Source organism: Elephantulus edwardii, unplaced genomic scaffold, assembly GCF_000299155.1.
Source record: "Elephantulus edwardii isolate Elephantulus edwardi_28Jun2011 unplaced genomic scaffold, EleEdw1.0 scaffold00511, whole genome shotgun sequence".
Classification (NCBI taxonomy): Eukaryota; Metazoa; Chordata; class Mammalia; order Macroscelidea; family Macroscelididae; genus Elephantulus; species Elephantulus edwardii.
Window position 1 is genome coordinate 518,537 of NW_006400261.1, and position 27,398 is coordinate 545,934.

General features: G+C 40.8%; 1 pseudogene; it reads left to right on the forward strand.

Moving 5' to 3' along the window:
- The first annotated feature begins 430 nt into the window (after positions 1 to 430).
- The window catches only part of LOC102849620, a 36,410-nt pseudogene continuing 9,442 nt past the window's right edge, over positions 431 to 27,398 (forward strand).

Genomic DNA, 27,398 nt, shown 5'->3' on the forward strand with positions numbered 1-27,398 from the left:
TCCACCATCTGTGTGGCAGTTTGGCATACTTCAGTAACTTGAAAATAATTATGATGCTTAATGCTATTCCACCAGTATTTCAAATACAGTCAGCCACAGTAGACTGTGGAACTTTTAGACTAAGACTAGGAAGAAAGGCCTGGCAATCTACCAAAAATTTAACCAGTTAAGACCTTACAGACCAATACAAAATTAAGTGTAAGAAAGGTATGCAGGGGCAGGATATCCAAGTGTGTGTGCATTTGCTTGTCTGATAAAGATCAGAGGAAGGTAGACAGAGAGAGAAAGGACCTAGTATATCGTCATCTGTAACTTGCACCTGTCACTCAGATGGGACCCTGACTTTAGAATTGTTCATTGGTAAGAGTAACCTGCAAAATATTTTGAGTAATCTGCAAGAATATTCTGTGGTAAATTAAAGCAAACAGCGATGAAAATAGTGCGCAAAGCAGAGGTGAGTGTAAGCAGAGACATGCAAGAGAAAAAATGGATTTCAAAAGTTGCTTTGGGGCCAATGAAAAGATTAGAGAGAGCAGGGTGCTGTGGGGGAGCTACCAGGACTCCCTTCAGTGGATATCAACAAGCATTTTGCTGAAATTAAAATAAAACAAAAAAAACCCCACACCCACTCAGACAAAATAATCCCATTTTAAGAGAAAATCAATTTGACAGCACACTGGCCCTTCTGTTTCAGCAAGCTGACTCTTAGAGTGCCTTCAGGAGCTGTTTAACAGGTCTGAGGCTTCTGGAGACAGCATTACAAGCCTCTTACACAGAATAGAGAGTTCTGAGTGGATGAAGATGTGACGCCTCTGACCCCTTCATCCACCTGCACCCACTTCACCATATTTCATTGGCATGCAACCAGGAGGCAAGGCTTGCCCAGGGCTGATATAAACACAAACTCCCGTTCTAGACCTGTTACTCATACATTTTTCTGGGATTGCAGACAGTTTGTCCAGTGAGATTGTACATGCCAGCCTGTCTTCTGGGCTCATCATCCTGAGGGGCAGGCAGTGGTCATCACCATGGGAGGCAAAATGAATGGATAGTAATCCAGTGGCTGTGTTTCAAAGATCTAACGCTCTTGTCTCCCTATTTCTGAGCCCATCTTTCTGGAAAATTGGCTTGTTGATTTTGTGCCATTTGGAAAAGAATAATAACTAACCTTTTGCCAAGTAACACAAGAGATGGAGCCAGGAGCGAAATTGCCCCTGACGTCGGTGGGGCCTGACTCCCCATCTTTGGAGGCTGTGTAGTCCTAAGAGTATTGTGCAGTTCTGCTAAATGGTGGGTGAGCATCTCGGCAGATGTCAGGGTGTCAGAGCCAGTGATGATTCAGACACTCAGAGCTCATTGAACCTGTGTGGTGTTTTCCAAAAGGATGAGGCAGATAAAGGAAGCAGAATGACAGTGACTAATCAGGAAGTGGTTTTTATATAAATCTTATCTGGGTTTGGAAGTCAGTATTACAACTCTCAGAGAGGGAGTGATCCTGTCATGAGGCTTGGTGAACACAGAAGCATGCCTCACCCCAAAGGGCATCTCAAGTCAAACCCCATGCCTATACAGCAGGAGCGCGTGATAGGAAATACTTTCCGCAGATGCAGGCATCACACTAGCCAAGGTAGGGGTGAAGAGGCTGGACATGCGTGGAGATGCATAGATAAAGGACTGAAGGCATGACAGAAGGGATCAGCTTCACCACAGAGGCGTCATTTCTGCGGCCATAGTGGTTCAGTGTAGAATTCTCACCTTCCAGCAGACGACACTCCCCTGTCAGTAGCAGCCTGTGTGTTGCTGTGATCCTGAGGTTTCAGCTGAGTTTCTATACTAAGGCAGACTAGGTAAAAGGCCTCAAGATCTAGTTCTCAAAATCAGCCTGTACAATCCCAGTGGCTCACAATGCTTACTTGGACAGCTGCCTTTTGTTCTGCTATACATAGAGTCAGATAGAAGCTAAACACGACTTCTTTTCAGCTTCAATCCCCTTGGTCTATGAATACAAGAGTAATATAACAGAAAATGTACACAATTAAAGGGGAAGTCCCTGGTATTTCCACCCCCCCAGTGGAAATATTCTTATTTTGCATGTACTTTTCTTGCCTTGCCCACACATATTCACTTCTACAAAATTTTCAGTTAGTGTACCCAGAATTTCATAGCTGCTTCCCCTCCCCATTTGTTCATATGCCTTATAAAAACTCAGCTGTCCCCATATTTCCTTCTTTTCACTGATGATTGCTAGAAAATATTGCATCTAATAGATGTGGTATAATGTGCTGAAATATGTCCTTATTCTATAAGTAGGTAAGGGGCCTCTGGTGGCCTAGTAAGTTAGGAGCTGAGCTGCCAATCCAAAGGGAGAAGGTTAGGATCCACCTGCGACTTTAAGAGAGAAAGATGCGAGATCTCCTCCAATGCAATTTATAGTGTCTGAGAACCCACTGAAAGATCAACTGAGTTGATACAGTTTCAACCATACTTAACAAGAACAACCCAGCTAGGTAACTTCCTTTTTAAAACCAGCTGTTGTCGTACCATTGTACATTGCTATCAGCAATCAATGAAAGTTTCTAGTTGTGTTATATACATCCTTGCCAAAACTTTGTATTATCAGTCTTTTTCATTTTAGCCATCTAAAATGTTGGACATTTTCTCATGGGTGAATTGCTATCTGTCTTCTTTTGTCAAGCATCTCATAGCTGACCCTTCAGTGGGTTTTCAGAGGCTGTAAATTGCATGGGAAGAGAATGCCCATCTTTTCCCATGGAGGAGCTGGTGGATGTTAATGTGTCTATGGATTGGCAGCACAACTTACTATCAAGCCACCAGAGCTTCCTTACCACTAATATATGTTGTTGTTGTTATGTTCCATTGAGTCGGAACTGACCCATAGTTGACCCCTACAGTGGGTTTTCAGAGGCAGTAAACTGCACTAGAGGAGATTGCCCACTGTGGAGAAGCTGGTGGATTCGAACCATGTGCCTTTGGGATTGCAGTACCGCTTCTTACCACTAGGCCACCAGAATGAATAGTTTCTTTTGTTCTCTGGCATGTGGTGTTAGGATTAGAACCAATGAGACAGCTGGGGCAGAAGTTCATACCTGGTAAAAAGGAGGTGGAAGTTCACATGACGTCTCATTGGCCCAAACAAGGAAGTCATAAATATAACCTTAGGGAGGTGGCATGCTGCCCTTCTCTATTACGTCCTTCCCAGGGAGATGGGCCCATCCTTTTAAGGATGTCTCTATTGTAATAAACCAGTCTTCGCTTTTTATTATCATTTCTGCTTCCTTGTCTGTCTTCTCTGCTTTGTGCTCTGACAAAGACCTCAGCTTGTGCTCTGGGCCTAGCACTCCAGCATGGTGTTGGCCTATGTGGGATTATTTTGAGCCAGACCAGCAACAGCCCCTCTAAGGCCCCAGTGCTGTTTGTACACTAAAGTCAACTCTCCCAAGGGCCACTGCAATTGCTGTGCTGTGCGCTACCTAGGTAGTGTGGACACTGCCCCTTGCTCCAGTCTTTCCTGCATTGGTTAATTCTTTAACCAGCTGAGGGAAGCAAGACTCCACATAACCAGGGCAGATTCTGGTAACAGTGCTTTTCAAGAAATAAAGCATTTTAATGTTGATAAAGTAACTCGTGGTTGCTGTGGTGCTAAACACTGACACCGATGTGTCAAATGTGAGAATGGTTACCCATGGTGGACAGTGTTTGGTGGAGCTCCCCGAGAAAAACAAGTGTGGAAGCAGGAGTGGCATCCACTTCTGAAATAGCTTGCCTGCGGAAGCCCTATGAACTTGGAGAAATAATCAAAGTTATACAAGTGTTCAGATATTTATTTCATAGGGTCGCTATGAGTAGTCTATGTCTCGACAGCACTTAACAACAACAAACTAAAGTTTATTCTTTTTTTCTCTCTTATCCAAAGTTATACAAATTTCTTCTCTATTTTCTTCTAGAAGTTTTATAATTTTAACTATTGGATTTAGTTCTGTGATTCATTTTGAGATAATTTTGGCGTGTGAAAAGGGTAATCAACTTGTTTTTATAACGTATAGCAGAGTAATCAACTTGCTTTTATAAATATTTAAAGTATGACTTTATCTACATAAAAGAATGGTCCTTTTAAAAGAAACAAAGGAAGGAAGAGAAAAGAAAAGGAGTGGAAATAAGAAAAGACGAAGGGGGTGGGGGGAGAAGGCTGACAAATATCAGGGAATATTCCTGCCTTCCAACACAGCAGTAAAACCTGGTGCTATAAAATCTATTAAAAAATAGACTAACCTGCCTTCAGCTCTAGAACTGCAAATTCTCAACTGAATGAGGAAGTGCTTTGTTTGCATGTTAATGTAATGCAATATCAGACTGGTAGGAAGTGAAGGGTGGGGGGAGTACCACCAGCAGAATCACGTGTTTAAGAAGTTGAAACAGTATGTGAATGTGAAGGGCATGAAGATAACAGATGAAAAGACAGAAGGTCTGATCAAATACAATCAGTTTATTCAAAAGATCTGAGGACAGACTGAAACGCTGTAACAGACAGGCGGCATCAGGCTAAGTGGGCGTAATTACAAGACACGTCTGTGTTTAAAGTTCATTGGAGATTGGTGTTAGTGGAACGGGAGTGATGTGCACAAAGCGGTTGGCAGGGAAATCGCCAATGTGGTCCTCCACAAGCTGCGTAGAAAGAGGCTTTCGCACAATGGCCCTGCTGAAATTAAAACACATCCTTGAAATTCACACTGCATGAGCTCTTGATTTTGTAGACAGCTTTGTTAAAAATTGGAGTGGTGCTTAGATTTCTTTCCTCCTTAAAAAAAAAAAAAAGTTTGTTTTTAATTTGCTGTGAGTGGGAATAGACTCGATGCCACCTAACAAGAACAAAGCCTTTGCTATTAGGTTCTTTGACATTGTCTTCTTAATGGTGCCCATTTCAGTGTGCAGTTCGGATGCGCTAGTGGGTAAGGAGTTGGGCTGCCAATTCAAAGAGACACAGTTTGAATCCACCTGCTGCACTGCACGTTGGGAAAAAGATGGACAGTCTCCTCTTAAAACCCACTGCTGGAGGATCAACTATGCATCTTTTGGACTTGATGGCACATAACAATATCACAGAATGAAAGTTTTTGGGTGGCACAAAAGGGTAAGTGCTGCACTACTTAGGGTTTGAACCCACGCAGAGGTTCAATTGGGAGGAGACTGCCCATCTTTCTCCCACAGAGCACCTGGTAGATCCAAACCACTTGCCTTTGGGATTACAGTGTAGCTTCTAACCACTAGCCCCCAGAGCTCTCTACTAGCTTAAAAACTAGGCTTTGAACCTACTTAGAGATTTCTCTGTGGGTAACTATGAGTCCTACTAGATCAATGGCAACTAACAACAATAATCTTCCATGTATAGGGAGCTCGGGTGACCTAGTGGTAAGGAGCTGCATTATCAACCCAAAGGCACGAGGTTCAAATCCATCAGCTGCTCTGCAAGAGAAAGATGGACAGTCTCTTCCCATGTGATTAAATAAATGTCTCTGAAACCCACTGGAGGGTCAGCTGTGGGCCGGTTCTAACTTGAGTGTTGAGAAGCCAAAACAAAGGAAAGAGATGGTACACAACAACAGCTTCTATTCTTGGGAGCTCTGATGGCCTAGTGGTAAGAAGCTGTGCTGTAATCCTGAAAGCACACAGTTCTAATTCTACAACTACTGCATAGAAGGATGGACAATCTCTTTCCAAGTGATTTACTGCTTCTGAAAACTCACTGGAGGGACAGCTATGGGTCGGTTCTGACTGGATGGCACATAACAATAACTTCTGTTCTTACAAGAGAAATCAGAATAATGAAGGAGAAATGCTTACTTTTAATCCAAGGACATGTATGCTGGTTTTAATTGTCTTCAAGTATGTCAGAAGTTATGAGGTTGGTACAGGATAGGACAAGATCTAGAACTGTTGTTCATCAGGTCCCATGAATCATACTCAGCTTGATGGCACCTAACAACAACTCTGTTTAAAAGGTCATTCATTCCCCAGGCTGAGTGTTTATTTATTTGTGACTGGAGGACAAATCTTTGCTCAAGATTTTGCCCATAGCACCTCTCAGTATTGCAACTCGAGACTTTAATTGGTTTGTTATTATTGCCAAACAAGTTTATTCTTCAACTTCAGCTCTTTTGCACATTTCATTATGATACTTTGCTTTGTCTTCTCAAGATGCCCTTTGAAATCTTATGTTCATCTCTTTTTTAATTTTCTTTTTTGCCATCTCTTTCCTTTGTTTTGGCTTCTCAACATTCAAGTACAATTTTCAGTCTCTTCTGCCAGCCATTTGTGTTTTCTCTTCTTTTCTGTCTCTGCCATGACCTTCTGCTCTCTTCATGGATTATATATATATCCTTCCCATCTTCCCATCTTCAGTCATATCTACTAGTTGTTATATGCCGTCGAGTCTCTTGCGACTGCTAGTGACCCTATGTACAACAGCCCTAAACTCTGCTCTGTCTTGTGCCAATCGCACTGTCTCTGACACTCACATCCTGATTATCCCAGTCACTAAATCAATCCACCTCATAGAGGGCCTTCCCCTCCTGCGCCGTCCCTCCACCCTCCCAAGCATGATGTCCCTCTCCAAGGACCGGTCTCTCCTCACAACATGTCCAAAGTATGTCAGACGGAGCCTCAGAATCCTTGGCGCTAAGGATTCACCCTTTCCAGGATGAATCGGTTTGTTTTCCTAGCAGTCCATGGTACTCGCAATACTCTTCTCCAGCACCACAGCTCAAAGGCATCAATTTTCCTTCTATCCTCCTTGGTCATTGTCCAACTCTCTGATGCATAACAAGTGATTGCGAAGACCATGGCCTGTATCAGACGCATCTTAGTCTCCAGAGAGACACCATTGCTCTTCAGTACTTTGGAGAGGTCCCTAACAGTAGACTTTCCCATGGCAATGTGCCTTTTAATTTCCTGGCTACTGGTGCCAAGAGTGTTGACTGTGGAGCCAAGCAAACTAAAGCTGTGAACAATCTCAATCTCTTCACCATCCATCCTGATGCTGCCAATTGGTCCAGTGGTTAGAATCCTTGTCTTCTTAACATTGAGCCTCTATCCATATTGGAGGCTGCAGTCCTTGACCCTCTGCAGCAGATGCTTCAGGTCCTCCTCAGTTTCAGCAAGCAGGGTTGTGTCATCTGCATAACACAGATTATTGATAAATCATCCACCAATCTTGACCCCACCTTTCTCCTCATAGAGCCCAGACTCTGGGATAATCTGTTCTGCATACAGGTTGAAAAGGTATGGAGATAGGATGCATCCCTGGTGTATGCCCTTCCCAATTTTGAACTATGCAGTGTTCCCATGCTCTGTTCTGACGACTGTCTCCTGGTCCAAGTATAGGTTTCACATCAGAACTAGCAAGTGTTCTGAGATTCCCATTCTTCTCAGAGTCAGCCACAGTTTGTTATGATCCACACAGTCAAATGCCTTTGCATAGTCAATGAAACACAAATAGACATTCCCCTGGTATTCTCTGCTTTCAGCTAAGATCCATCTAACGTTAGCTACAATATCCCTAGTACCACGACCCCTTCTAAACCCAGTCTGGACTTCTGGCAGCTCTCTGCTGATTGAAAAATTTAGGAAGAATGGTGTTGCATTCATAGTTGAAAAGTTTCAAGATATATCCTGAAGTACAATGCTATGAGGGATAGGATTCTACTCATACATGTACGAAGACCTGTTAATGCAATTATTAATCAAATACACCAACAGCTAAAGGCCAAAGATGAAGAAACTGAGGAATTCCACCAAATTTGAAGTCAGAAATTGATCAAACATGCAATCAAAATGCTTTTATAATAATTGGTGCCTGAAATGCAAACATTTGAAACAAATAAGGAATGGTATTCAGAACTTAAAGACTTGGTGACAAAAATGAGGCTGGAGAAGGAATGAATTTTATACATTCAATGATTTCTTCATTATAAGCTACCTTTTTAGGGGGAGCTCTGGTGGCCTAGTGGCAAGAAACTGCACTGCAATCCCAGAGGTACGTGGTTCGAATCCACCAGATGCTCTGCTAGAGAAGGAGGGACAATCTTCTCCTGTACCAGTCAGATCTGATTTGACGGTACACGCACAAAAAAGAATATATATATATAACCTTTTTAAATAAATACAAACAGCAACTATACCCATGGACCTCATCTAATGGATTGCACAGGAATCAGATTGACTACCTCTGTGGAAGGAATCATTGGAGAAGCTCAATAGAAGCAGCTCCAAATAAATAGGTCATGTGCTGACTGTGGAACAGGCCATCAACTATACATGTCCAAGTTCAATCTGAAGCTAAAGAAAGAGAACCAAAACACATTCTTGAGTCTGTATCATCTGAATTTAAAAGATTTGAGGAGTCTTCCCTAAGCTAGTTTAAATGTAAAATGCAGAAAAAGTGGTTAGTAGTTTCCTCAAGTAAATCAGTGTCCTACATACTTCCTTTGCACAGTGTCTCTCAGTCACACCAAGTAGACATTGTGAAAAAATTTTCTCAGTGGTACCTTGGGTTCCTCACCAGCTTTAAGAACAGTGTCTTGGGGCCTCCGAACCCTGCCCTCCTCTGGCTCAAGTTCCTCTAGGCCTTCTCTCAGCAGCTCCTAGGAGGCCCAGATACAGTTCTTTCTCATCTGCTTCTTCTCAATTCCTCATTCTCATCATTAACTGCTCATAATAAGCTAAGAAAGAAAATTTGAGAGAAGAGTGTGTGTGTGTGTGTGTGTGTGTGTGTGTCCATTTGGCTATGACTCGAGATGAATTAAGAGCCTAAGACAAAAGAGAGAGGTCACAACAGACATATATTTTTATGTTATATGTATCATACAATTACCTACATAAAATGTGCATTTTCAGCACAAAATGAAAAAAATATTTAGGTATCTGGAATTTTGAATCTCAGAGAGAGCCAGGATCCAGCAGGGTTAGGAGGAATTGTGTTCAGAATTGTTCTCAGCAATATCTTTACCACCTTATTGTCCACCTGGCCTGAAATCTAACCATTTACAATTTTTAGTACATTTGGGGCACGTTGGTGGTGTAGGGAATTGCACTGCTAGCCCAAAGGTGGTACTTTTCTGGCAATTTGAATACCGCATGACACCACTGGAGAAAGATGATCAATCTCTTTCTGTACAATTTGCAACTTGCTGAAAACCCACTGGAGGGCCAGCTATGAGTTGATTCTTACTCGACAACAAAGAATTTGTGAATTTTTCTATGTTGAACTGCTAATGGTTCACTGCTCTTTGGGATAAAGATGAGGAAATCTCAAAACTGTACATCCTAGAAAATTTCATGGAGCCAAAACTGACTCAACAGCAATGAGTTTGGTTTTGGCTTATTTACCAGTACACTTTTGGAACCAGGTCTGTGGTTGGTGAGGAGTCTGCTAGGAAGATAGTGGATTCAGTAATTCATACACTGAATTTTTTTTAATTTATTATTAATTTCAATGAAAATTTACAGAAACTTTGGATTTCCATTCATTCATTGTTGCGCTTTTTCTCCCTCCCAACCCCCCCCCCCCCCCAGTACACTACCCTCTTGGAAAAGTAAAAGAAAAATTCTTTCATTGTTTTACAATTCCTCCCCCCAGGTCCACTCCACTATACAGTTTTTGCTCTGGACTCCTGTCATGACAAAAATACCTAATAATTTCCCCTCTTAAACAGTTTTCTTTCTCATCTGTTTCAATGCAGTATACATTATTTAACCCACCCTTCTCAGTCTCCCCCCAGCCCCGAGGTCAGTCCTGCTTTACAACAGTGGCACCATGCAGTATTTGTCCTTTTGTGACTGAGATACTTCACTCAGCATAATGTCCTCCAGGGTCACCCATTTTGAATAATTTGCATGAGTTCCTTCTTTTTCAATGCAGCATATTATTCCATTGTGTAAATATACTACAGCTTCTCTATCCATTCATTTGTTGATGGGCACCTCTGTTGTTTCCAACTCCTTGCTATTGTGAACAAAGCTGCAATTAACATGGGTGTGCATATATCTGCTTGGGTGTCAGTTATAGTCTCTTTGGGGTATATTCCCAGTAGTGGAATTACTGGATCAAATGGTATCTCTATTTGCAACTTTTTGAGAAAGCGCCATACTGCTTTCCACAGTGGTTGCACCATTTTACACTCCCACCAACAGTGAATAAGGGTCCCAGTTTCTTGACAACCTCACCAGCATTTGTTGCTTGCTGTTCTATTAAATTTTGCTATTCTGACTGGAGTGAAATGATATCTCATAGTTGTTTTAATTTGCATCTGTCTTAGAGCTAGGGATTTTGAACATTTCTTCATGTGCTTGTTGGCCATCTGAATGTCTTCTTTGGTGAAGTGTCTGTTCATATCCTGTGCCCATTTTTCTATTGGATTATTTACCTTTATCTTGTTGTGGTGCTCAAGTATTTTATAAATTCTGGATATAAGTCCCTTATCTGATATGTCATTACCAAATTTTTTCCCCAGTCTGTGGCTTCCCTTTTTACCTGGTGGAGATGTTTTTAGATGTGCATAGGAATTTTATTCTTAGAAGATCTTATTCATCTATTTTATCTTCTCCTGGTTGTGTGTTTTTCAGGATACTTTGGAAGACTGTATGCTGTGGATTAGAACTTCTAGCGTTCTTCCAAGCTTTTCTTTAATGAAGATTATAGTCCTCGGTTTTAATAAAATTTTTTTAATATTAGTTTGCTTACAAAGTTAATATACATTGTGTTTCACATTATTCTTCATTCACATTGTGTTTCATACAATCATTCCCATTTACAATGTTTTATAAAATTAATCACCATTGGACCATGCCCACTATTACACGGTCTTTATATATCCCTGCTGGATCTTTCCCATTGCCTTTACCCCTTCCCTCCACCCACCCTGTGGTTATGCCCCTATCCATAGTTACTCCTCTGTTAACCACCTTTTCCCCCTTTGGATCCTCATATATTTTTTACTAGTTGTCCTTCTATTTTTACAGTAATTGTCTTATGCAACTCAGTATCATAAGGATAAGTACTGCATCCATATACATTGTGAGTGAAAGGTGACAGGGAAAAATGGTTTTCCACTGGTATTTATTCTTCTTTGGGAAGATTAGTGTTCTCTTTGTACCATGTCACACCACATGCATAATTCAGTCTGCTACTGTGGAATGAGTGTTGTTGTTATATGTCGTTGAGTTGACTATGACTCATGTTGTTTTTGTTGTGTACCATCAAGTGAATGGATCTGAAACCTGCCCTGTCTGATTCCATCCATCCTTACTATCTACAACACACTTGAGCTCACTGTGATAGTCATTGAGTCAGTCTTGTCTTGGAACAAGTGCAAATAAGGATGGTGAAATTTTTTGCTTACATACTTTGTGTTGTGAACATACTGTTGTTAGAAGGGGATAGTCCTTGGGGAAGGACATCATGCTTGAAGAGGTAGAGGGTCCCTGTAAGGGAAGAGGAATCAGTGTAGGAAGGCTTATTTCAGGTTCATCAGCACATCTGGGAAAATGAGATCTAAAAGAAGCATCTGGGCACTCAGATTAAACAATGGATGGGGAAAGTGGGACAGAAATATATAAAAATGTTAACAGTGATTGTCTCTGAATGGTGATAGCATGATGGGAGACTTTAATTTTTCTTTATGCTTTTCTACGATGAGCATATATTGCAGTTGGGTTAAATAAAAATTCTCTTTCCATGAAAGATAAAGCTGTTTATAAGAGAACCAAGCTGACAGTAGGGAAAGAGCACTGTTGCCACACACAGCCAGCTTCACAAATGTTCAACAGTGTACAGAGACAATAGCAGTTACAGATGGGAGTGAGAGTAAAATGTGTATGATTGTGAAAGCTGGTGAACGTTGCAAGGCTTTTGTTAAAGGTATACAGTAGTGACAGGCAGGAACACACTTCTTCATTTCTTCCAATTCTAAGAACTCTCTCCTTCATTTTAATCCCAGGTCACTCCTCCTCTAACACACAGCAACTCCCTACAGACTACGTGACCCCCTTATCCACCTGCTAATGCTACCAGTATCATTTCATTCTACACCCTCTATATACTCTTTGCACACGGCTCCTATACTGTCCATATGTCAGATGCCTCTCTGCTAACCACAGTATGTGGCCCACCTGGATGTCCTTTGCTGCAATCAATGCTTCCCTCTCCCTTGTATTGACACATCTTCCCCATGGGATCCACAGACTGAACGCCTTCCTACTGTTGATGTGGCCACCTCTCCCAGCCCTTCAGAGTACCCATCTCAGATTGTTACATCCCACCTTTTTGCTCCAGTCCCTGCTACTTTGGGACACTCTCGATTGCCCCTAGATGTCTCTAAGCAGTTGGCATTGAGTCAACTCTGACTCAAGGTGACCTTATGTGTGTCCTCTGTGCTATGGGGTTTCCAATGGCTGCTTTTTCAGATGGCCAGCCCTTTCCTCTGAGGTGCTTCTGAGAGGACTCAAATCTACTGCCTTTTAGTTAGCAGCTAAGAGAATTATCTGTTTGTACCACTCCGGGATTGCCTCTCTTTTAGCCAAAACCCCAAATCCACTGCCATTTAGTCTCTAATTCATAGAGATCCTCCACTGGGTTTCCAACATGCAGATCGCAACAGGAGGAGGTTGCCTAACTTTCTCCCTAGGAATGCCAAGTGTTATGTTAGCAACCCAACATGTTACACACTACACCACCAAAGATCCTTGTCTCTTGTTGTTATTGTGGACTCCTGAGTGACACATAGATGTCCCTCCAGTGGGTTTTCAGAGGTAGCAAACCACATAGGAAGAGACTGCCCTTCTTTCTCCCATGTAGCAGCTGGTAGATTCAAACTGTATACCTTTGGGTTAGTGACACATGTTAGCAGAGGGAGACACAACTGCCCATGTTCCTAGACTCAACACAACACACCCTACCTCAACTCTAAGTACCATCCTCCCTTCTGGTAAAAATTGTGCAAGATACCAGGCCATTCAACGAAAACAAGTAGACACCTCTGGGCCGAGCTGCCTCAGCATCTCACCAAGCAAACCAAGACAAGCCTGAGTTTCCCAGTTTAGGTTCAGCAAGGTTACTAATTATTGGTAATTTTCTCAGTTACAGATGGAGACTGAGTGCATGAGTGTGGCATAATCACATGAGGTGGATTATAACTCAGTTGCAGCACATGGGAGACCTTGGCTGAGCTTCACGCTCACACAATGGTGGTTTCCGTATTTGTAGCCCAGAACAAGACAGACTTTGGCACGAATGACCAAGGGGAAAGGGCAGATTGGAGAGACGTTCCTCAGGCAACAGCCGCAGGCTGCGGATAAATGGACTGTATCACAGTCCTTGACAACAGGACCTCTATTGAATCTGAAGTTGTTTGGGTTCCTTGGAAAATAATGATGTTAATCCAAGTTTATTATTAACACAGCATTTTCATTTTCCCCTCTCTTTTCACGTGTCTATGTCTTGCTGCCTACACTAGTTCTCAGTGGTTTACCTGCCACTTTGCATACAAGCAACACAAATATTTTTAACCATAGTGAGGTCATATCCTAACATTATTAATAGGTCTTTTGTTCCATTTGAGTGAGAGGAGAGAAGGCTCCAATTTTTCACATAGATCTTGGTTGGGTTTTTAAATAGAGAAAGAATTCTGTTTTCTTCTTTAATGTTCATTAAGGTTCCTATCATGCTAAAATCTCTCTGGGGATTCAAATAGTTTGTGCAGAATAGTGGGTGGGGGGAAATCTCCCTGGCTGCAATCATTGTTCTTTTTAATTTTCCCCCCTTATTTTAAAATATGTATAACAAAACATCTGCCAGTTCAACACTTGTTGCATGCAGGATGCAGTGACCTTGGTTAAGTCAATCATGTGGTGCAAGTACTAACACTCACCATTCCCCCCATTTCTTCTTATTTTTATTTAATTTTCTTTTTAAAATAAATTTTTATTTTATATTGGTCTGCTTATAAAGTTTGTTTTCATTGTTTTTCACACTATCCTTCATTTACACCGGGTTTCATACAATCATTTCAATTCGTTCTATTTTTATAAAATTAATCAGATTTGAACTATGCCCACCATTACCCTGTCTTTGCAGGTTCCTGCCGGATAGTTCCCATTTCCTTTATCCACCTCTCCTTCCACCAATCAAATTGTGCGACCTATGATTTTGCCCCTGCCTATCTTTACGCCACTGCTCCTACCCTTCCCATCCTTGGATCCTTGTACACATTTTACTAGTTATCTTTCTATTTCTACAATAATAGTCTTTTTTTAACAGATTTTTATTTCTTTAATTGTTTTTTTATTTTATTGTGTGCATGTACCGTCAAATCAGATCTGACTGGTACAGGAGGAGATTGTCCCTCCTTCCCCGGCAGAGCATCTGGTGGATTTGAACCGTTTGCCTCTGGGATTGTAGTTGCAGCTCCTTGCCACTAGGCCACCAGAGCTCCCCTAATAATAGTCTTATACAGTAGTTGTTCTTATGAGACTAAGTTAGTTCACTCAGCATAATGCTCTCCTGTCCCTCCCAAGTTATGTAATAGTTTTTTAAAGTCATTGCTCCTGAGTGCTATGTAGTACTCCAGTATGTGAATGTACCACAGCTTTTCAATCCATTCAATTGTGGTTGGACATTTGGACTGTTTCCATGTGTTTCTTGTGATGGTGAATAATGCTACTGTGAACACTGGTATACAAATCTCTGTATCTCAGTTTTAATATTCTCAGGGTGTATTACTGGCAGTGGAATAGCTGAGTTATATGGAATTTCTATGTTCAGCTTTTTGAGAAAATGCCAGACTTCCTTCCAGAGAGGTTGTACCATTTTACAATCCCAACAACACTGTATGTGAGTTCCTATCTATCCACATTCTTTCCATCATTTATTGCTTGCTGCTACGGGGGTGAGATGGCATCTCATTGTGGGTTTGGTTTTTTTTAATTTTTATTTTTATTGTATTATTTTTACGTGTACCGTCAAATCAGATCTGACTGGTACAGGAGGAGGTTGTCCCCTCCTTCTCCAGCAGAGCATCTGGTGGATTTGAACCACATACTTCTGGGATTACAGTGCAGCATCTTGCCACTAGGCCACCAGAGCTCCCTTTCATTGTGGTTTTTATTTGCTTCTTTCTTATTGTCAATGATTTTGACAATTTCTTCATGTGTCTGTTGGCCATTTGAATGTCTTTCTCTGTGAAAAGTCTTTCCATGTCTTTTGACCATTTTATAATTGGGTTATTAGTCTTTTTTCTTGTGAAGGCCCTGTAGGAGTCTGTATACTTTTTATATAAGACCCTTGTCTAAGATGGTATTGCCAATTTTTTTTCCATGTAGTAGTTTTTCATTTTACCCTGGTGAAAAAAATTTTTTATATGCTCAAGGGATTTAATCTTTAGAAGGTCCCATTCATCAATATTACCCTCTCCTGGTTGTGTTTGTCAACCTTTTTATAGCATGGGCTAGGCCTTCTAAGCTTGGTCCCACTTTGTCATTTATAATCTCTATGATTTTGGCTTTTACTCTTAGGTCTCTGATCTACCTAAAGTTTATTTTTGTGTATGATGAGAGATGTGGATCCTGTTCCAGCTTTCTGCAGGTAGTACAGTTTTGCCAACAACATTTGTTGAAGACGTTGTCATTTTTCCATTTGGTAGGTTTTGTTTCCTTGTCAAATATCAGTTACCCATAGAAAGATGAGTTAATTTCTGGATTCGCAGGTCTTTTCCATTGGTCTATGTGACGGTCATTGTACCAGTACCATGCCGTTTTGGGTATGATAGCTGTGTAGCACTTTTGAGATCAGGGAATGCTATCCCTCCCACTTCATTCTTATTTTTCAGAAGTGCTTTGCTTATTCTGGATCTCTTTTCTCTCCAAATAAACTTGTCAGTTGCCTTTTCTATCTCTTTGAAAAATAAATTTGGTATCTGTATTGGGATTGTGTTAAATATGTGGATTGCCTTTGCATTTCATTCTTGTTCAGAGGCCATGCTAATCTTCTCTGCATCATTCCAATTTTAGTACATATGGTGCCGAAGCAAGCACTAATCATGTTGATTGCCTTTGGTAGGATTGTCATTTTCACTCTCTTAAGTCTTCCTACCCATAAACAGAGAGCATTTCCCCCACTTATTTAGATCTTTCATTGTTCCTTGCAAAAGTGTTTTGTAGTTTTCTTTGTAAAAGTCTTTTGTGTCTCTAGTTAGATTTATTCTTAAGCATCTCAATTTCTGGTTGGCTATTTTAAATGATATTACTTTCTTATTTTCCTTCTCTGTGTTTTCTTTGTGACTGTAGATAAATCTCACTGGCTTCTGTATATTGATATTGTATCCTGACACTCTACTAAATTGGTCTACTAACTCTAACGATTTTTGTTGAGTCCTTGGGGTTTTCTGTGTGCACAATCATATCATCTTGCATATAGCAACTATTTCACCATCTCTTTGCTGATCTGGATGCCTCTTATTTCTTCCTCTTGCTTTATCCCTCTAGAAACTATTTCCAATACAGTATTGAATAGGAGTTGTGACAGTGGGCATCCTTGTCTGATCCCTTTTCCCAAGGAGAATCCTTTTTTTTTTTGTCTCCATTGAGAATGATATTGGCTCTCGGTTTTGCATATGTACTATGTTGAGAAATTTCCTTTTATTCTTATTTTGCTGAGTGTTTCAATCAGGAATGGGTGTTGGATTTTGTCAAAGGCCTTTTCTACATCAATTACTAGGATCATGTGATTCTTATTATTTGCTTGGTTAATGTGATGGATTATTTTGATTGTTTTTCTTAGGTTAAACCATCCTTGTATACTTGTTATGAATCCGACATGGTCATAATGGGTTAGTTTTTGATATACTGTTGAATTCTATTCTATTGTTAAGGATTTTTACATCTATATTCATGAGAGATATTGGTCTGTGGTTTTCTTTTTTAGTAATGTCTTTGCCTGGTTTTTGGTATTAAGGTAGCTTCATAGGATGATTCTGGGCATGTTCCTGTTTCTATTTTTTTAAATAATTTAAGTGCTTTGTTGTTGTTATGTGCTGTCGAGTCACTTGCGACTCTTAGCGACCCTATGTACAATAGCCCTTACACCTGCTCTGTCCTTTGCCAGCCTTGTTTTCTCTGACATGTCTACACTTATTACTCAAGTCACTGAATCAATCAAGGGTCTCATCGAGGGTCTTCCTCTCTTGCACTGTCCCTCCATCCTTCCATGTATGGGTATCCTTCTCCAAGGACTGGTCACTCTTTGCAATATGTCCAAAGTATGTCAGACAAAGTCTCAAAATCCTTGCCTCCAAGGAGCAGCCTGGTTTCACATTCTCTAGGTAGAACCTGTTCATTTTCTTAGCAGTCCATGGTATATTCAATATTCTTCTCCAACACCACAGCTCCAAAGCATTCATTCTCTTTCTATCCTCCCTAGTCATTGTCCAACTTTCTGATGCATAGCAAGTAATTGTGAAGACTATGGCCTGAATCAGGCACACCTTAGTCTCCAGACTGAAATCATTGCCCTTCTCTACTCTGGAAAGGTCCCTGATAGCAAACTTTCCCAATGCAATTAAATCTTTTGATTTCCTAGCTGCTGGTAGCAAGAGTATTGATTGTGGAGCCAAGCAAATCAAAGCTGTTAAAAACCTCAATCTCTTCTCCATCTATCATGTTGCTGCCAATTGGCCCAGAGGTGAGAATCTTTGTCTTCTTGATGTTGAGCTTCAATCCATATTGAAGGCTGCAGTCCTTGACCTTCTGCAGCAAGTGCTTCAGGTCCTCCTTAGTTTCAGCAAGCAGGGTTGTGTCATCTGCATAATGCAAGTTGTTAATGAATCTTCATCCAATCCTGATGCCACACTCCTCCTCATAGAGCCCAGCCTCCTGGATAGTTTGTTCTGCATATAGATTTAAGTAGAAATAGTGATAAATCTTCTCTAAATGTTTGATAGACTTCAGCTACGAAGCCGTCTGGTCCAGGATTTGTTGTTTTGGGTTGTTTGTTGTTTTTTTGTTTTGGTTTTTTTTAAGAAGTCTTTTTACAACCTGTTTAATTTCTTCTTTCATGATGGATCTGTTTAAGAGTTTTACATCTGTCTTTGTCAGTCTGGGTAGGGAATGAGTGACAAGTAATTTGTCCATTTCTTCTGTTGTTGTTGTTATGTGCCATCGAGTCATTTGCGACTCATAGCGACCCCATGTACAAGAGCTCTAAACGCTGTTCTATTCTGGGCCAGCCTAGCCATCTCAAACGCACTTATTCCCACTGCTCCACTCACAGAATCGATCCATCTCATCGCAGGTCTTCCTCTCCTTCGCTGCCCCTCCACTCTGCCAAACATGATGTCCCTCTCCAAGGACCAGTCCCTCCTTGCAACATGCCCAAAGTATGTCAGACAGCTTCAGAATCCTTGACTCCAAGGAGCATTCCGGCTTCACCTTCTCCAGAATGAACCTGTTTGTCCTCCTAGCAGTCCATGGTATATTCAACACTCTTCTCCAGCACCAAAGCTCAAAGGCATCAATTCTCTTTCTATCATCCCTATTCACTGTCCAACTCTCTAATGCATAGCATGTAATTGTGAAGACTATAGCCCGGATCATGTGCACCTTAGTCTCCAGCCTGACGTCGTTGCTCTTCAGTACTCTTAAGTGGTCCCTCACAGCTGACTTTCCCAATGCAATTCGTCTCTTGATTTCCTGGCTGCTGTTACCAAGAGTGTTGATTGTGGAGCCAAGCAAACTAAAACTGTTAACTATCTTAATCTCATCACCATCCATACTGATGCTGCCAATTGGCCCAGTGGTTAGAATCTTTGTTTTCTCGATGCTGAGCTTCAATCCATATAGGAGGCTGCAGTCCTTGACCTTCTGCAGCAAGCGCATCAGGTCCTCCTCAGTTTCAGCAAGTAGGGTTGTGTCATCTGCAAAACGCAGGTCGTTGATGACTCTTCCACCAATCCTGATGCCACGTTCCTCTTCATACAGCCCAGCGTTCCATTTCTTCTAGGTTTTCAAATTTATCCAAGTATAGCTTTTCATAGTATTCTGATGTTATCACTTTAATTCCATTTGTTTCTGTTGTGATGTCACCTCTATCATTTCTTGATCAATTTATCTGTGTCTTCTCTTTTATTTATTTTGTTGAATTTGCCAATGGTTTGTTAATTTTATTGACCCTTTCAAAAAACCAGCTCCTGGTCTTGTTGATAGTTTCAATTGGTTTTCTGTTTTCTATTTAATTGATTTCAGCTCCTGTCCTTATAATTTCCTTTCTTCTAGAGGCTGTGGGATTAAATTGTTGTTCTTTTTCCATTTGGTGGAGGTGTTGAATTAGATAATTAATTTTGCTTCTTTCTTCCTTTTTTATGTCTATGCCTATTGCTCTAAACTGCCCCCTGAGGACTACCTTAGATGCATTCAAGAGGTTTTGGCGTGTTATATTTTCATTTGTTTCAAGGAACTTTTTAATTTCATTCTTTATTTCTTCTATAATCCAGTTATATTCTAGCAGGGTGTTATTTAGCTTGCACATAGGTGGTTTTGTAAGCTTTACCCTCCTGTGGTAGTTTTATGGCATTGTGGTGTGAGAAGATACTTTGTATTATTTCAGTGTTTTTTAGTTTGTTGAGGTTTGCTTTGTGTCTTAATATATGAGCAATTCTAGTGAATGTACAATGTGCATTTGAGAAGAAAATGAATTGAGTTTTAGTTGGGTGCAGTACCCTGTACATATCCACCAGGTCAAGTTGGCTGCCTGTATAGTTTAGATCTTCTGCATCTTTTCAAAGTTTCTTTTGAGTTGACCTATCCTTTGGTGGTCATGATATGTTGAAGTCTCCTACCACTATCATGGTGCTCTCTATTTCTTGCTTCAATTCTGTTAACCATTGTTTTATGTATTTTTCAGGGCTGTCATTTGGTGCATAAATGTTGACCAATGTTATGTGTTCTTGATCTACTGTGCCTTCAACCATTAATTATATAGTGTCCTTCTTCATCTTTTATGGAGGTTTTCATCCTAGTCTATTTTATCAGGCATAAAATAGTATCAGTATTGCCACTCTTGCTTTAGTGTGGATGCCATTTGGTTGGTGTATTTTTTTTTGCAGCCTTTAATTTTGAGTCTGTCTTTCACTTCATTTCTTAGATATGTCTTTTGGAGGCAACATATTAATGGACTTTTTATTAAAAAATCTATTCTGCTACTCTTATCTTAATTGGCATACTTAGTCCATTCATATCAAGTGTGATTATTGTCAAGGCAGGTTTTACCATTGCCATTTTGCTGTGTTTCTTTCCCTGTTGTTTCTAGTTACTATGGTCCATCCACTTTCCTTTGGTGTCTCTGCGTGAAGGACTTCCCTTAAAATTTCTTATAGTTTTGGTTTTGTTTTCACAAATTCCTTAAGTTTCTTCTTTTCTGTGAATGACCTGACTTCTCCTTTATATCTGATGGTCAGCTTTTCTGAGTACAGGATCTTCAGTTGTCAATTGTTTTCTTTCAACTTTCTGTAAATGCCATCCCACTGTCTTCTAGCTTGCATGATTTCCGCTAAGAAATCAGAATTTAATCTAATTGTTTCCCCTTTATAGGTGACTTTGTTTTTCTAGTGCTGCCTTTAGTATTCTATCCTTATCTTTTAATTTGGAGAAATTGGCTATGATATGTCTTGATATTTTTCCTTTGGGGTCTAGTCTATTTGATGTTTGCTGAGCTTCTTGGATGTGGATTTCTCTATTCTTCCTAACACCTAGGAAGTTTTCTTCTAGTGCCTCTTCCACAATTTTCTCACTGACTTCCATGTTTCTCTCATGATCTAGAATTCTAATTATATGTATGTTGTTCCTTTTGCTATCATGATGTTTGAGGCAGCCTGCTGATTTCTTTACATTATGTGAATCTTTTCTTGGTAGATGTTAGGCTCTTGTATGTGTATAATGTCCCAGAGTAGAATGATGTTCTGTGAAGGACCTGCATATCAGTGTGGCTGAGGGCCTGAAGAGGGATGACAGTTGTTCTCTGGAAACCACAGCTGGTCCATGCCTATTCCCCTTAAGAAATCCCAAGCATTCTCCACATGTTGCAGTTAGGAAAGTTCAAGGACAGAGTACCTGGATCATAGAGCACAGGAATATATTTTAACACTAACCTTTTCCAAATTGTTGTTGTGTACCTTCTAGTCAGAACCAATTCATAGTTGACCCTCCTGTGGATTTTCAGAGACAGTAAATTGTATGGGAGAAGACTGCCCAACTTTTTGCCAAGGAGCTGCTGGTGGGTTTGAACTGAAGGTCTTTGGATTGGCGGTGCAACATCTTCCCCTGTTAGTCTACAAAAACTGGGCACCTTTAAGTAATGACTCATTTTCCCTTCCCCTCCCCAGTGGTAACCTCTAATTAGCTTTTGTCTCCATACATTTACCTATTATATATAACTGAGGTCATGGAGTGTTCATTATTTTGTGACTGGCTTATTTTAATTAGCATATTTTTCAAGGTTCATCTATCAGATGTCCTTACCTTTTATTATTTTCTTTCCATACTACCTCCCCCAAAAAGTCATCTCTTCACCAGAATTGAGAGCTTATCAACCTACAAAATCCACAAATGATTACACAGCAGCTGCCATCCCGTTCCCAGGCAAGTCTGTCATCCTGCAGTTGGTTGTTTTTCTTCACCTGTATAATGAAGTTCATGATTTATTAAAAATTTTATCCAGGACCTAATTTATGTTTATAAAGCCCTCTCATCCTTGGATGAACTGTGCTGTTTGAGGGCCAAGATTATAATGAAACACTTGCTTGACAATTCCCGCCTGTGGGAATGAGGACATATAGGAGACGCTGTCTTCACTGTGAACAAAGAAGCTTAGCGTAGCCAGTGTTACTGTCTCTGACCTGTCAGCAAAGGCAGCCTGTTCTTGCCCACTATTCTAATATTGCCAAGTCAGGATCCTCATGTAGTAATTGAACAGCTCATCTTGAGATCAGTCCAGTGCTCTTATTTCAGGACTTATAAAATCCCACCTCTTCCAAGAAGTCTACTGAAATTAAGTGGAAATGAAGCCATCTTCTTCCTCCTCATCCTGCTGCCTCAGAGCAATTTCTCATCTCCCAGCACCAACCCTATCAGACCAGCACTTCAGTTCAGTTCACCTCCAGCTGGGCCTTTTTACTTATTACTGTGTTAGTGTAACATTTTCTAGAACTTTATCTTAGTTACCTAATGTTGCTAACACAGATACCACAAAAAATAGCGTTAAAGAACAGAAATTTATTTTCTTACTGTTCTGAAGGCTGTGTCTGTATCTGTCTTAGTCATGTTGATTCTTTCTTCATCATTGCCCAGGATGGTCCTCAGTTCCTTGGCATTCCTTGGCTTGCAGACAATGAGACTGAAGATTTTTAAGATTTAAGACTTGACCTTCCTTACTCAATTGTGTATGTCCTCTAGAAAGAGCCTGCCTAGTTGCATGCAGCTACTAAAGTAAACACTGGTGGTCCCAACTCACCTAGCACCTCCAGGGAAGACAATCCTGGCAAACTGCTTCTATTAATGCTAAAAACTCTTTCATTTCTGTTGCATTAGAATTATCTCACAGCTCACCCTTCAGTGGATTTTTAGAAGTTGTAAATTGCATAGGAAGAAATTGCACATCTTTCTCCTTCAGAGCAACTGGTGGATTCAAACGGCCTACTTTTGAGTTGGCAGCACAACTTCTTACCCACTAGGGCATCAGAATTCTCAGGGTCCAATCCATAGTCAATGCTAAATAGTAAGAGGTATTAGTAAATTAATAGTGATTAGGCCACTGATTTACCGCTTAAAAGACTCAGAGATTCTCCACAAATTCCAAACATCCTTTAGGGCTATGAAAGGGCTTGTATCCCAAAAAGTGGGGTGGGGAAGAAACAAATGAAAGAAACAACTTGGAACATGGACAAATAGTAATAAAGCCAGAGAAACTCAGTTTTGAAATGAGGAGTGGCCATAATCCAGCCATTGATTCTTAGTTTCTGAACATTTTTACAGGAATAATGAGATGTTGCCTTGATAGTTATTCCTAATTGTACCTTCATAGTCACTTAGCTCGCACAGGCTAATAATTTCTTCCTAACCCCAAACTACAATGGTCAGAATCACAAAATAATATACTGTAACAAAAGACATGTGCACTGTCGCAGCATTTCTCCAAGTGTTCATGTCCATCAGCCATCCCAGGCGCTATCTGTGTCCAGAAGTACTCAATGATCACATTCATTTAATCAGCATTGTATATTGTACCCCCCCACATTTGGGGCATTTGCAATGTGCAAGAGCATATTAAAGACCCTGAGAAGTTGATTAAGTCATTAAGTATTTCTTCATCAAATATTATTTTTATAGAATGTTTATTACTTTTGATCAAAGTCACAAAGTAAGCATCAGCATTAGGATTTGAATCTATATAGTTTGATTTTTATATAGCTAGTATATAAAAATACTGGGAGCTCTGGTGGCCTAGTAGAAAGAAGCTGTAATCCCAAAGGCACATTGTTCAAGGCCACCAGCTGCTCTGTGGGAGAAGGGTGGGCAATCTCCTCCCGTGCAATTAACTGCCCCTAAAAACCTGCTGGAAGGTCAGCTATGGGTCAGCTATGAGTTAGATCTGACTTGACAGCACATACCAACAACAACATCTATACCTGAGCTCTGGTGACCTAATGGCAAGAAGCTGCACTGAAATCTTGGGGGTACGTGGTTTGAATCCAACAGCTGCTCCACAAGAGAAGGACGGGCAATCTCCTCCTTTGTGATTATCTGCCTCTGAAAACCCACCAGAGGGTTAGCTATGGGTCAGATCTGACTTGACAGTACACAACAACAACAACAACAACAACAACAACAGTAACTGTACCATCAGAGCCTACATTCTTAGCTTAAGTTCTTCCAAAAGTAGACCTTTGAGATAAAAATCTGGGTGCAAATATTTTGGGCAGCAATTTCAGGAAGCTCAGATGAGGGAATGGTGAGACAGGAAATGAAATCCATTGACAATGCATTAGTGAGTGGGCTTCAATCACTCTCAGTCATTACTGTTGAGCTGGAACTGACTCACATCCCACCTCTAGCAGGTTTTTAGAGGCTGTAAATCACACACGAGGAGATTGCCCATGTTTCTCCTTTGGAGAGGCTAGTGGATTCAAACCACCAGAGAGGGTTTTTTTTATTTGAACCACCAGAGAGCCTTTGGCTTAGCCGTGAAATTCCCTATGGGCTATCCCATCCTGCACAATAGGCCTCAATCCTGCCAGTAACCTTCTAAAGGGCTGTGGACAATACTCCTCAGAATTATTCAGCCTGAGCGAGAGAGCTGGAATACTGGTACTCTAAATGCAGACCCTCATTTGCTGAGTGTTCCTCCTAAGCATTTCTCTCTGAGTGCAGGTCTGCAGCCGTCAGGCAGATAGACACAAGGACCAGAGGTAGAAAAAGGATGGTGTTTACAGAAACGACCCTACGAAGCTGCAGGTGGTGGGTCGAAAGGATGTGGACAGGCACCAAGAGCACATGCCGTACTGCTCATTCACCTCTACTGTAATGGCATTTATCACATTATTGTGAAGTATAGATTTTCCGGTCTGTTAGATTAATCAGACAGCTGAACTTTGCCCCTGGAGTGCAGTTGGTAATGAAAACAGCCCGTGCCAATTTTCCAACAGTGAGTAGGCTAGATTTGGAAATGTGTCTCTTCTCTGGACAAGGAAGCGGCTTTTTATTTAGTTGGTTCTAATGGTAGCCCAGCCCCTGGGAAGCAGCTGTCTGTGTGCAAAGGCCAGCTTTGTTCCCAGGCCAGTCCGGGACCTCTCCCTCCTGCTCCGGAGAATGGCAGCCTCCCAGGGGGAGGGAAACTTGGCATTGACGGCCTCAGGACCTCCTGAGAGGCAGCACTTCCGTACATTGCTGTGGTTGTTGTTAACCACTGTAGAGTCACCTCTAACACCAAACCCCGTGTACTATCCCACAGGGGTTTCTAGGCTGTAATCTCAGAACTGCTTGCTTTTGTTGGTTGGTAAGTACCATAGAACAGATGCTGTCCTGGATGTACACACAAAGTTGTGCCAAGAAATCTGGAGGACAACCACCTGGCCAACTGACTGGAAGAGATCTATATTTGTTTCCATTCCAAAGAAAAGTGACCCAACAGAGTGTGTAAATTATTGAATCTTATCATTGATAGCACATGTAAGCATGTGTCTGCTGAAAATTATCCAAAAACAACTGGAACAGCCCATCAACAGAGAACTGCCTGAAGTGCAGGCTGGGTTTAGAAGAGGCCGTGTGTGGTATTAAGGATATTATAGCTAATGTCAGAGAAAGGAGAGAGTATCAGAGGAATGTCTATCTGTTTCATTGAGTATGTAAAGGCATTTGACTGTGTGGATCACAACGAACTGTGGCTGGCTCTGAGAAGAATGGGAATCACAGAACACTTGATTGTGTTTACGCGAAGCCTATACTTGGACCAGAAGGCAGTTGTCAGATCAGAGCAAGGAAACACTGCATGCTTTAAAATTGGGAAGGATGTACACCAGGGATGTGTCCTATCTCATACCTTTTCAATCCATATGCAGAACAGATCATCCGGGAGGCTATGAGAAAGGTGGCATCAGAATTGGAGGTAGACTCATCAACAATCTGTGTTATGCAGATGACATAACCCTGCTTGCTGAAACTGAGAAGGACCTTAAGTGCTTGCTGCAGAAGGTCAAGGACTGCAGCCTTTAGTATGGATTGAAGCTCAACATCAAGAAAACAAAGATTCTCACCACTGGGCGGATTGTCAGCATCATAATAGTGAAGAGATTGAGATTGTTTTTTTGTTTTGTTTTGTTTTTTTATACATCATTTCTTTATTAACAAATTATAGCACACAAATCAATTTACCATTTTCTGGTTATACAAAGTTAACAGAAAGGGTATCTGTATTAAGAGCAGCAACATAAAATATTACTAGGAAGAAAATCTATATCTGGACCAAAGGACTAAAAACATGTATTAGAGACCTAATGATTAGGTAGGTATAACTGGCAACTATGGCACAGTCACTGCTGTAAGCCTGATTTCCCCACGGCCTTAATAAAATGCAGCCCATCCACAGGAACAGTACATTAAACAAAGGGGTGATGTAGCCAAGAAGGAATGATGCAGAACACAGGATGAAATTAAATGAGTACAAAAGGACAGAAAAGCCATGAAAATTGGAGAAGAGGCAAAACGCAAGTAAAGTCAGCTCCCCAGAGTTAGATGGGCCATGAAACCATGTGTCCCTTGCTTTTCTAACTGAAACTGCAGAAAGAATCAATTCACTGGATTAATAAAGGGAAAAAATGGAGAGAGTTCCTTTAAAGGAAGTAAATTCAGATTAGGGAGAGAAATCTAAGTATCCCATTACCTTTTAATTAACTGAGAAACCCCAATATTATTTAAGCAGTCAGAGGAAAAGAAAAACTTTGGGTGAATAATTTCCTCAAAGAGGCAAAACTGTTTTCTCAGAACTGCAAGGGCCCTTAGGAGTATTTGAGGGTAGCAGGGACCCCTCCTCACTTCAGCCCCAACATTCCTAATTGTTTTCTCTTTAAGAGTTTCAGGTAAAACTTTCAGTGTTTAGAAGCCATTAATTAACTTTGAGATTACATTGTTAATAAATATGATCAGTGATTTTTCCCCCCTTACAAAGTTTCAACAAATTACATATTATTCAGCAAAATAAACAAGCAAATTAAGTGTTCAAGAAGTTATTTAGGGATGACTTGCTACTCCTGCCTCTCCTAATTCTGTTCAGCTTCCAGCAAGCTCCTTTTTCCTTTCCAGAGTGAGGAAAATTCTATAACCCCCTCCAACCATACCTTAACTCAAAATCATTTCATTGAATGGCTGCACAGATTTTTGTTTTTGTTTTTTAACTGAGAAAGCTAGTCTCCAAATTTATAAAAAGCCCTACAGACCAAAAGTGTACAGTAACCCAAAATAACACACATTAAGTCAGGACAGAATCTGCATATTTTTCAACATAATCACTAACTCAGAGCAGCCAAAGTACAGGGCTTCATCCTCTGTTCATTAACAATCAGTGACAATCAGGGCAAGATGCTTATCAAAGGCCACTTCTGTGGGTGAGATCAGGAAGAAAACCAATCCCCGGGAGAAAATGGAGCCCACGCTCGGCCACTTATCAAGGCTTCTTCACGTCTAAGAGGTAAAGAGCCCTCAGCAAACAATGCTTCTTCCTGTATAACTTTTTCCTTCACATCAGGTTAAATACAAGTTGATGTCATTCCAGAATCATTAATTACATCTTT